This window comes from Ambystoma mexicanum, chromosome 5p, assembly GCF_040938575.1.
Source record: "Ambystoma mexicanum isolate Mex_15411 chromosome 5p, UKY_AmexF1_1, whole genome shotgun sequence".
NCBI lineage: Eukaryota > Metazoa > Chordata > Amphibia > Caudata > Ambystomatidae > Ambystoma > Ambystoma mexicanum.
In genome coordinates, this window is record NC_090930.1 from 359,791,080 (window position 1) to 359,802,081 (window position 11,002).

At 40.9% G+C, this 11,002-nt stretch overlaps 1 pseudogene; it reads right to left on the reverse strand.

Moving 5' to 3' along the window:
• Positions 1 to 7,668: 7,668 nt before the first annotated feature.
• Positions 7,669 to 7,816, reverse strand: LOC138481830 (U1 spliceosomal RNA; annotated as a pseudogene).
• Positions 7,817 to 11,002: the final 3,186 nt, after the last annotated feature.

An 11,002-nucleotide genomic window follows, 5' to 3' on the forward strand; every position in this document is an offset into this window, starting at 1 on the left:
AATCCAACTGAGGATTTGACAAATTTAGAGGCTTCCTATCCAGTGATTTCAAGAGTATTCAATCTACTGGATAGGGTGCATGACCATATGCATTACGAACTAAGCGATATAAAAACAAAAATGTCAGAGGTTCTATCAAAACTAAACACAATTGAGAGTTTCATATTTGCTGATAAATGTAGGCACGAGGGAGGTTACTCTACGAAATCTAATCTAGCTACTTGTGTTAAAAAAGACAACGGCAACACAAACAGGTGCTGTTGTTAATGTTGATCAATCAACTCAAGAGCAAGTCACACTAGTACCCATGAACATCGCTTCTCGAAGCTATGCAAATGTATTGGGGGGTTTGGACGGTACTCACTACACAGATATTGGATTATTGATGAACCAATTATTATTATGCACAATTATGTCAAAAAGTGGTCGAGAATAGCGGTACAATTGATCAAATACATTTCTTCCTCCAGACCGAAGATTCTGATAACTTTGTTGCTCAGACTGTCGAATCCTCACATTCCATACCCATGGACCCTGAGGAAATAGATAGTCCTTTGGCTCTGACTAATCTACTAGATGCAGAGGCCGAAGCTAACTAGAGCACGAAGTTGTCAGTGTGGACCTGGAAGTGACCCGTAATTCTGGGCCACCTATTCAGTTATCATCCAGGAAAGAGAAACACCTGTATTTCCGAGCTCTAAAACGCAAACCTAACCACCAAGCAGACTATAAGAAAAAAAAATACCAGTTACAAAACCAACAGAGGTGGAGGTTTCTTCAAAGGGGAAAGGCACATCTAACAACATAGAAGCGCTAATTGACCTAACTGAACTTACTGAACAAAGTAAGGTAGCCCTACAATTAAATAGCAGGCTCCCCGTGGTACCTGCCTCTAAAGAAACGACTTTCAAGGGTGTCCCCCCATCCAGAACAATGGTGGTCAGCACTACTCCTAATATAACTAGAACCACTCAAGTAGAAAAATCACTCAATAAAACTGAATCTACCGTCAATGTGATAATCCCAATTGTCAATGTTCTACAAACAGATCTCAAATAAAAAAAACTATGGTGGGAGGCCAATCGATTGAAGCTAATGGGAAGTCTTTGTCGAATGACTTAAGTCAAGCCAACTCGACAGCAGTACTAGAATTTACTGGTAAATCTCCTGAAATTGTTCCAAAAAAATAACACTACGAACAAACATACAAGTGAACTGTCACCTATTAATGCTGTAGATGATAATGATCAATGTACTATGCCGATAAAAACAGACCAAAAATTGCTATCCACTCCTGTGGAGAGTAATTGTGAGCATCAAAGTAAATCGAAGATTGTAGGCTGGTTGAGTAATGCCAGTATCAATGATGACAAGCAGCTTAATAGATCATTTATTCTACAAGAATTTCATAAAATACCGGCACTTAGGACCCTTAACTTAGGTGATATTGAATGGATAACATTGCCAGCTACAAATAACCATCGGATGGTTTGTCAATTTGAATCCACAATCATAACTTTTAATGAAACATATGAAGAACCACAACGAGGATTAAGTGCATGTGCAGCTGGGCCTTTGATCACCGGGCCGTTGATCACCGGACTGCCTGATCAGGCGGCAATCTCTCAACTTGCGGGCCTCTCAAACATTAGAAAGGACTGGTCATGACTAACCTCACTTGCGGTTAGCTTGAACTCAGCCCAAAAAATCTACCTCTACATAGTAGCAAATCGTCTATAAAAATTACCTCATGGAACACCTGTGGGTTCTCCAACTTGTTGGCATGGGCTAAAGACACCTTGCCCCATACATCTATTGACTTTATATTCTCCCAGGAACCATGAATAGACATAGGTTTCAAATTGAAGGATTTTTTGCATTTTATGCTGAAGCATAAAGGGGCAACACTGGAAGCCCTCATGGGGGCCTGTCAATTTTTCTTAATACCAATATTGAAGCAAAAACATGCATTGTACATCATTTGGCTATGATTGTAGCTATCATTGTATCTGTTAGGCAGAATCCAGGGCAGATCCCTTAGGGAGCACTACACTAGATTAGGACTACAGGTGAGAGCAATAAATCCCCTTTGGTATCAGTCTGTACCACAAAGATTGTTGGTAGCTGTGGCTGAGCAGTCAGACTTATTAGGTCCACTAGACTATGGGACAAGGAAACACTGACCAAAGCTTTGTAGTTAAAAGGTAGTTGTATATTTATTTTATACACTTCTAATAAAACACATGTATCACAAGTATCAAGCAAGTTAAATTAAGTCAAGAAAAAATATACACACTCCCTATATGAATTGTAGACCAAGTGAACCAGAGTGAAAACTGAGCAAAACGGCACAGTGAAAACTACACACACGGGATCCTCTAACAATTCCTCACAAGGGAGGGATAGCACACGTTATTCAGAAATAGGCTCTTATACACCCTATGTCATTTCACAATGATTATGCAGTGGGAAGAAAGAGTAGTTATAAGAAAGGGGTGCACCACACAGTTCGAATCGAGAATCAATCTCGATAAGGCAGGTCTAACAAATGTGACCAGAGTCAGTAGGCCTGTGCCAGAGTTAGTGGTACAGGGCAAGGGCCCAGGAGCAGAATGTTCTTGTAACTGCAGTCAAGTCTTTGGTTAACGATATTTGAAAAGGTGGTTTCACAGGTTGAAAAGACAAGGTTAAGAGAGAGGGGCGGCCAACCCAACAGGTAGGTAAAGGATTTAAAACACCTTTAGCACTACCGCGAAGAAAGGGCGGCCTGGCGGAACAATCTACCTTAAAATGAAGAAGTGGCTCCTGTGGTGGCGGTTGTTCCTGGTAGTTCCTGCAGTTCAGGTGATCCAGCAGAGGAAGCGATGCTCTCGTCGTGGAGGAAGGTTCGAGTTACTGCACTACCCAGGGATGAAACCAGCCGCGGTGCTGCCCGACGAATAACAGGTATGCTCCTTTAAATCGCGGTCCGGGTGGGCTGGTGCCTGGCTATCTGGCCTCTGAGTACCGGGTACGGGAGATTCGACCAAGATAGGTCAGGGAAGGCGATTTGCAAACTGGTTGGCCCCACCAGCTCAAGGGAAGAAGGCTCTTGCAGGTGAAGATCTTCTCTCGTCGTGTGGAGAAAAGCGGTGAGACGCTGCAGGAGGGCTTCACTAGTGGTTCAGTCATTGCAGATGTATTTGGCTTCTCCCCTCTTCGGCTTTTTAGTTCCAGTGGCGACGTCTTGCTCTTCCAGTCCTCAGGACCCTGCTTTTATGCAAAAAGATTCCCATTCATACAGCCTAGCTGTCACTCACACAGTGGAGTGGTCATCTTGGTGGGAGACCCTCTAACCTATCAGGATAGAGTGCGACATGGGTTGCTGAGGCAACCCTGTCCAGGGGTCCTACTCCCCCTCCCACACAATGGACCCACCCCAGACTCAGTGGCGCTGTAAGGAGGGCTTCTGGGCAAAAGCCTGCCAAATGGACAAACAAAGGATCCCCAACCTGGGTTAGGATTGTAGAGAAAGACACGAGAAAGAAGTTATATTAAAGTTCTGGCAAATAAAACCTACCGGAGCAAAGTTAATATTAAAATGCACTGGCGGTATGTTAGAGGCTGTCAGAAAAAGTGGCTGCCTCGAACAATGGGAAAATCCCATAGAGAAATATTCACGGTCGAATATATTTATGGTAGTAACCACTGCTGCCAGCCAGAAACATTTGAGAGAGGTACTGTAGGGAACACTCTCGAAAATGAACATGGGGGAAAAACTATTAACCCCTTCCAGTACCTCCATAGTAAGATGGGTTGTGCTGGTTTAGTTCACAGGATTTGACTAGTAAAGTCAATGGGGACTTTACATGCCCTGGGAGACAGTAGTCAGTCCCAGGGTATGGAGTCTATGTTTGGGGGTCGCTACGACACCCCTGTGTCACTGCACGGAGGGTGCTGTGTAACACATGTGAATAAAGATGGTTCCTATGGGGTTGAGAAGATCCCATAAGCATTAAACACAAAAATAGCCTAAGCCACATAGCAAACATGCCTAAGAGTGGGAAAAAGAGTCTCAACAAACCCTTCAAATCCAGCAAAGCTGCTGGGGGACTCTTTAGGTAAAGTAAATTAGCCATAAAATGAGAATTCTCCCTAAAAGTATCTTTTGGTCCTGACCCCCAAGTTGCCTATCTTATGATCTCTATGTATTGGAACCCAGCCCAAATTCAATTGGATACTCTGTTTAATCCATTTGCAATGATTTCTGAAGAGGTTTTGACTCTTAACCCTGATTGCAGAATAGTTATAGGAGGTGATTTCCATGCCTTGTGCTTATATTCTTTTGCTATATCTACTCATACCCAACCCCTCGATGAAGCTTCTCTATCTAAAGCACAAGGGCTAGAATGGGTTGAGTACTTTGCGCATAGGGACATCTCCTTTTTGGGCTTTGATCGACTGGTTCCAGTGGTTACGTGGAGGAGCAGTCTAAGGAGCTCCTATATAGATTTATTTGCAGTTTCTTCAAATTTGCTGTGATGCTGTAGGTGGTTAATAACATCAGAACCTGGTGTAGACCATTTTATGATATAGTTGACAATCAACAAAGAGTGGTGGCCTTGGCAAGTGATTGCCATCAGGTTTTTCTGGAATGCGATCGCTCGGGCATTTCCCTTCATTGGAGTACCTACTCATGTGACAAATTAATTAGTATGATTGAAAAACAATTGGTTATTGATAAAACAACAGGTCTCCAACTTGCCTCACTTTAACATATAGTAGATAGGCATATGCTGATAATTCGAACTGAACTTGGCAAATTAGCCAATATCCAGAATCGTCCAAAAGTAAATCATGCTCAACCTTTTAGTAAAGAGATCTCTCTATTAAAACAATTGAAAAATTGTGAGTTGAGATTATTAAAATCTATTAATTTGTCCGAAGTAGTTTTTTGCGAAGAAAAAGACCCTTTGCAATACCTATCGCAATGACTGTATCAAAATCAAGTGCCATATTTATAACTTAAACAACCAAAAGATAATTGCTAATCTATGGCACAATGATCGGAGATTGGTATGGGCTATGCTCAGGGCTGATACGTTAAAACAAAGTAATGAACAATCTGCATTTATTTCTGCAGAAGTATGGACACAATATTTTACTATCAAATTCCAATTACTGAGTTTATTCTGCGACACAAGTTCATTTTGCCCTTTGAAGCTATCCCAGGCGATTCCTCCATGGTCTCTTGAGGACATTGAATCAGCAATAATATTTTTGAATTATTCCAAAGCAGCGGGTCCAGACTGTGTACCGCCTTGTGTGCTGAAACGTAACCCCTTGTTTTGGGCAAAAATCTTAACAATGCATTTCGATGACATCCTTATTACATCAAATTTGCCATGATCATGGTTACATTCTATAGTGGTACTGATATTTAAAATATGGAATACAGCTGAGCCTAACAATTTCCGTCCAATTGCATTGTTAGATGCCTCCCCAAAGTATTTTCCACATTGCTTTTAAGAGACTTCAAGCACACTTTAATCACAATAACATCATGTCTCCATTTCAGATTGGATTTCGATCGCAGATGGGTACAGTATTGCATGACAAACATTCTGGCCCATCTGTTAGCAAAAACCTAGGTATGAAATGCTGGGCCGCTATATATGGCCTCAATTGACCTGACAACAGTGTTTGATTGTGTAATTGGGAGTTTGCTGTTGGAAAAAATGTTACGCCTTTGAATTCCATCTTATCTGGTTACACTCATTGCAAAATTACATTTAAATATGACCTACTTAGTAAGAGTGAACCAGACTGGCGTATCTACAAAGCCAATGCCGACAGACGTGGGAGATTAGCAGTGTTGCAGCTTAGCTACAACCCTGTTCAACCTATATCTCTGCGATATTGATGATATTTGGTCACAGAAAATCCGTTTTCCAGCAAGGCTTGTACTCTTGAAATTGCACTGGCTTGCCTTTGCAGATGATATTCTGCTATTTGATCAGACACCTTTTGGCCTTCAAGCCAAGATAAATGTATTCACTCATTACTCATAGGCTAATAATTAGCAGTTTAACGTAAAAAAATCCAGGGCTATTATATTTTGTAACCTTAAGAAAAAAAAACCTGTTTAGCATTGGTCTATTAACAAAATCCGTGTACCATGTGCAGTTTCAATCAAATACCTAGGGTGTGATTTAGTAGACACCAAATCTGCAAAGCAGAAACATGTATTCTTTATGGCCTATACACGTGTCTAACACAGATTGATAACTTTCTTGACCAAATACAGTGAGGGTTGTGGAAGCACACCTTAAGATTTGCAAAGTGTTTGCCAAATGCAATTGCTAGACACGAGTTGGGTCTCTCATCCTTGTTCGCGAGATTCCAATGGCGTTCACTATCTAATCTGGCAAAGATGTTATTTCTGCCCCCTTACTCATTGTATGAGAATTTAAGAGTGATGATTAAGGAACGTAATTCACCCTCAGTAGCCAAATACTATGACAAAATGATAGCTTTATTGTGGGAATTGGGGCTGAAACCAGAAGACCTGGAATGTAGGCTTATTCATGTAAAAGAAAACTGTTTGAATTAGACTGCTGTCACACTATTGATCTCATTGCTCTATTGTCATCATATAAGGAAAATGCAAAATTTGCTACAAAGTGATTTCCTCGCCAGCCATATCTATTACAATTTCCGTGTAATAAATTGCGGGACACTTACTTATGATTCAAATTGAATCAAATTCCAACTTTTGAAAGAATCAAGATGTGGTATCCTGGCATTAGAAATGACGAAAAGGGCAATTGTAGATTTTGTAATGTCTTAAATCAGAAAGAAACAATCAAACACTTTAAGATCTACATAGTGAAATATTTGGAATTGAGAGAATAGGTAAGACTGTTTTATCCAGAGAATGGTTTTGGAAGACATCCATGTGCGGTCCTCCAATTAAGGTTATTCTATTGACAACGTTGCTCATAAAGATCAACGAGGAATTGACTAATAAGTTACAACTTTCGCTTGACTAAAATGTGTTGAATGTTATGAATGATTTGGTGAATTATATGATACGTTTTGGTAGGAAACAGGAGGAAAACATTTAAAAAATAATTAAGCTATTGAGTTTTTTATGTAACAAGTTGTTTTTCATAAAGGAATACTCAATGACAAATATTATAATAGAGTGATGACTCATATGCAGGAATTGTGGTTGTCATGGAACTTTAATACATTGATATTACAATATGTTGTATGAAGGTATATTTTGAACAAGATTAATTTGTAAATATTTTGAACAAGTATTTTGTAACATCAATGTTGTAAAAGTGTGTTGACAAACTAAATACAACTAATAAAAAAAGTGTTGGAATACTGTGAGTAAACAGGGTTCAGGTGATTGGTTTATGTGTTTGGGTTGTGGCGACTGACCAGATTCTTTGGTAGTTTACTGTATTATGATGTATTGTTTGTGAGCAGTTAATAGAGTCTTGTGTGCAGAGACCATGTTCTGAATATTTTGTGGTTTGGTTGGACGTAGTATAATAGTATGTGAGCGGAAGTGGGTAGGGACGCCGGTGGTGGTGTTATGTTTGTGCGTTGTGGTAACTGGGCAGATGGTTGTGTGCATGGCTGTATTATGTTGCGGTGGTTGTGGCCAGGGCCTAGACACTTGGGTGCATACCAGAAATAATGCAGTCGAGAATCCCGCATTTGGGGACATCGCAGGAGTGAGCAAATCCGATGTGAAATGGATGAACCTCACCCTGGGAGATCTGCCTTTGTGATCACGGATGCTCTCCTGCCATGTGAGCAATTTAAACAGTCAACCAAATATAATTTACAGTTGACTTGATATACACATTTATTAAAGTTTTCTTTATAGAAAAGCTTTGGAAAAAACACATACAACATACAAAAACGAGCATCTCACAATGCACTAACCTTACACCATATAACTTGTCATGGAAATATGTTGAGGAAAATGAGTATGAATTTATCATTTTTTCCCACATCCTGCATCAAAGGTCACAGCACCTAGGCACAGTAGTGTGAGACAAAAGATTCTCATTTGACTTTCAAAATGATAGTCTTATTTCAAACACAGCATGCTGTACTGCCACTTCTAACCACTCCTAGTTCACATTTCTTAAGGGACAAAAGTCCCTTCTAATATACCCCCTGACCCCTATTGATGACTAAATGCTGACATTGTAATGCTCTGTTCACACAGAGCGGCATGTTAAAATGCTGCACCCCCCGGGGTGAAATGCACTTGTGTCTTTCTGCCCAGAGCTTCAACTACCAAACAGAAGTGTGAGCTCAGGGCACAAAAGGCTTTCATCAGACAGGGGGCCAAGGCAAATGTGGGCTTTTGGTGGCACGCAGCGGGTGCCTGCAAATCATGGAACAAAACCATCAATGCGGGTAAGTCTTGCAAAATATATCTTAATCTTACCTTAGTTTTCCACACTTTTTTCAGATGCGAAAAGAACATGTTCGGCACAGCGATCTTGTGCTAATGTTACGCATGGATCGATTGCGCTAAATTTAAGTGAGGGCACGGCAATAAATCAAAACACCCGCCCCCAAAGCTGACATTAGTTGTCCTAACGATTTGCTCCATCTATTTTGATTATGTTTGTGGCCAGTGTAGCCATGTGCCATGTCATGACGCAGATCTGCGAAACAGGAAGATAAACACAAGATAAAATAGACATGCTCACGCAAATAGTATTTGTTTAGTGAATATTTCAATAATACATGAACAATAGTCTGAAATGTTGCAAGTGCTTTTATTTTTCGAAGAATGTTCATAAGAAATTGTAAGCTGCATGAAACGACCAATTTTTTAATTTTGCGGTTATCTTCAAGCTGAGAATGTTGTCTGTCCTTTTGTGTCCTTCTTTTGTCGTATGGCAAATTAGCAAAATCATTGTTTGATGGTCCTTGGTGGTTCATGTGGGAGAACACAAGATTGTTTTGGATGTGGAAAGGTGAAAGTTCTTGTTTCTGTGGCTTCTTACATCATGTATGCTTGCATGTTGCTTCATATTACCGGAAACTCAAATGGACATAAAGGGCCATATCGATCGTCCCAGATAACGGTGAGTGAAAACACACCACTTATGGTAATCTTGTAATGATTGTTCCAGAAACCATCTGTTGGCAAGTGGAAGTCGTAACACAGGCAGTAAGGTAGAAGGTATCTGTGAACGAAGAAGAATAAGAATACATTTTAGTAGCCGTTATCAGTGGCATATTTAAGGCAAAGGGCTCAGCGGGAAGCATGTGACACCCTAGGTGGGCAGGACATGGAGGTGGAGCTTATGGTTGGTAGAGTTAATTGCGGTCACGGGCACAAAGGCAAACTTTCTAGACAAAAGCTTTTTTATGTAAAGTTGACTTTATTACACCTGTGTTTAGGGGTCTGGCTAACTGGAGAAAGTGGATCCTCCTCAGCAGGCTTTGCTATCAGTTGTAATGTTAGATGATCAAGTTTGAAACTGAGATAATTACTTACAGCGTATGAAGACTATATAATTTCCTAGAAAAATGGCTCTAAGAAGGATAGATGGATCCAATGTTTGATGACTGATGCACATTGGTATGTGGCAGGCACATCTTAAAAATAACAACAATGGGGGCCTTATTAACTTGGGCAATGGGAAGACATCAGAAGATGTGACATTACAGGATATGCCCTACAGCATCCAGATGCAATTTATGCATGGCCCCAATTTCCTTACGTAACACACGTGAACTATCATTAATCATCACAGATGCAATTAAAGGAGTGTGCACAAACTATAATGTTGTTACCTATTAATTATAAAGTGTCCATTCATATACTAGAACACAGAATTATCTTGCTTTCCATGGAAAAGCTGTATCTAGGATGGGCAAAATAAATGCATAATTACATTCTTTTGCTTGACTTTTTTCTATAACAATGTACATAACAATGTATATACTGTCATACTATTGTATTATGTGATTTGCTAGAAAACCAATTATTTAACCCTTTGACTCCCAACATTAGAAAATACTGATATGAAGTATACCTATATGTGGTCAAGTACTTACATCTCCGCCTGGGAGAAAATCCTGGTTTTGTTAATTAAAGAAAGTGTGCAATCCTGGGCAAATCATGCAATCTAATCATGGTTGATCTACCAACATTGGGAGCCCATAAAAGCAATTTAGTTTGCAACTTTTGCTATGAAATAAAAACTACTCCCAGAAGCTAAACGAGAATGATCACAGTCCAGGCTGGGCAAACACACATAGTGGACCCGAAGTGGACCTCAAGTGGCTGTTAGGCTGCGTCGTGCTCTGCTGTGCTGTGTCTGAATGCCGTCGGGAAGAGGAAGCTCGCATTCAGTGGAAACGCGGCACTTCAACTTTCAAAGGAATATGGACTCACCTCCCTTCTATTGCTGGACCCGCTTACCCAGCAATCCTATAACTGTTACTCCTCTCATGCACCTCTCATGCACCCACGCATGCACCCGAATTGGACCTCAAGGGGCTGTTAGGCTGCGTCGCGCTCAGCTGTCCTGTGCCTGAACGCCGTCGGGAAGAGGAAGCTCGCATTCAGTGGAAATTCAGCACTTCATCTTTCAAAGGAATACGGACTCACCTCCCTTCTATGGCTGGCCCCGCCCACCACTTACCCAGCAATCCTATAACTGTTACTCCTCTCATGCACCCACTCACGCACCCAAAGTGGACCTCAAGTGGTGTTAGGCTGTGTCATGCTCTGCTGTGCTTCGCCTAAACGCCATCAGGAAGAGGAAGCTTGCATTCATTGGAAACACTGCACTTCAACTTTCAAAGGAATACGGACTGTAAATATATATTCTCTTCTCTTTATTAACTGGAGAGTGGACTCTGTGCCAGGACTCTGTGCTCAGGACTTTGTGCCGTGGAGTCTTACCTCTTCTCCCTTTTCATCTTTCTTACAGCACCTCCCTTCTATTGCTGGCCCCGCCTACCGCTT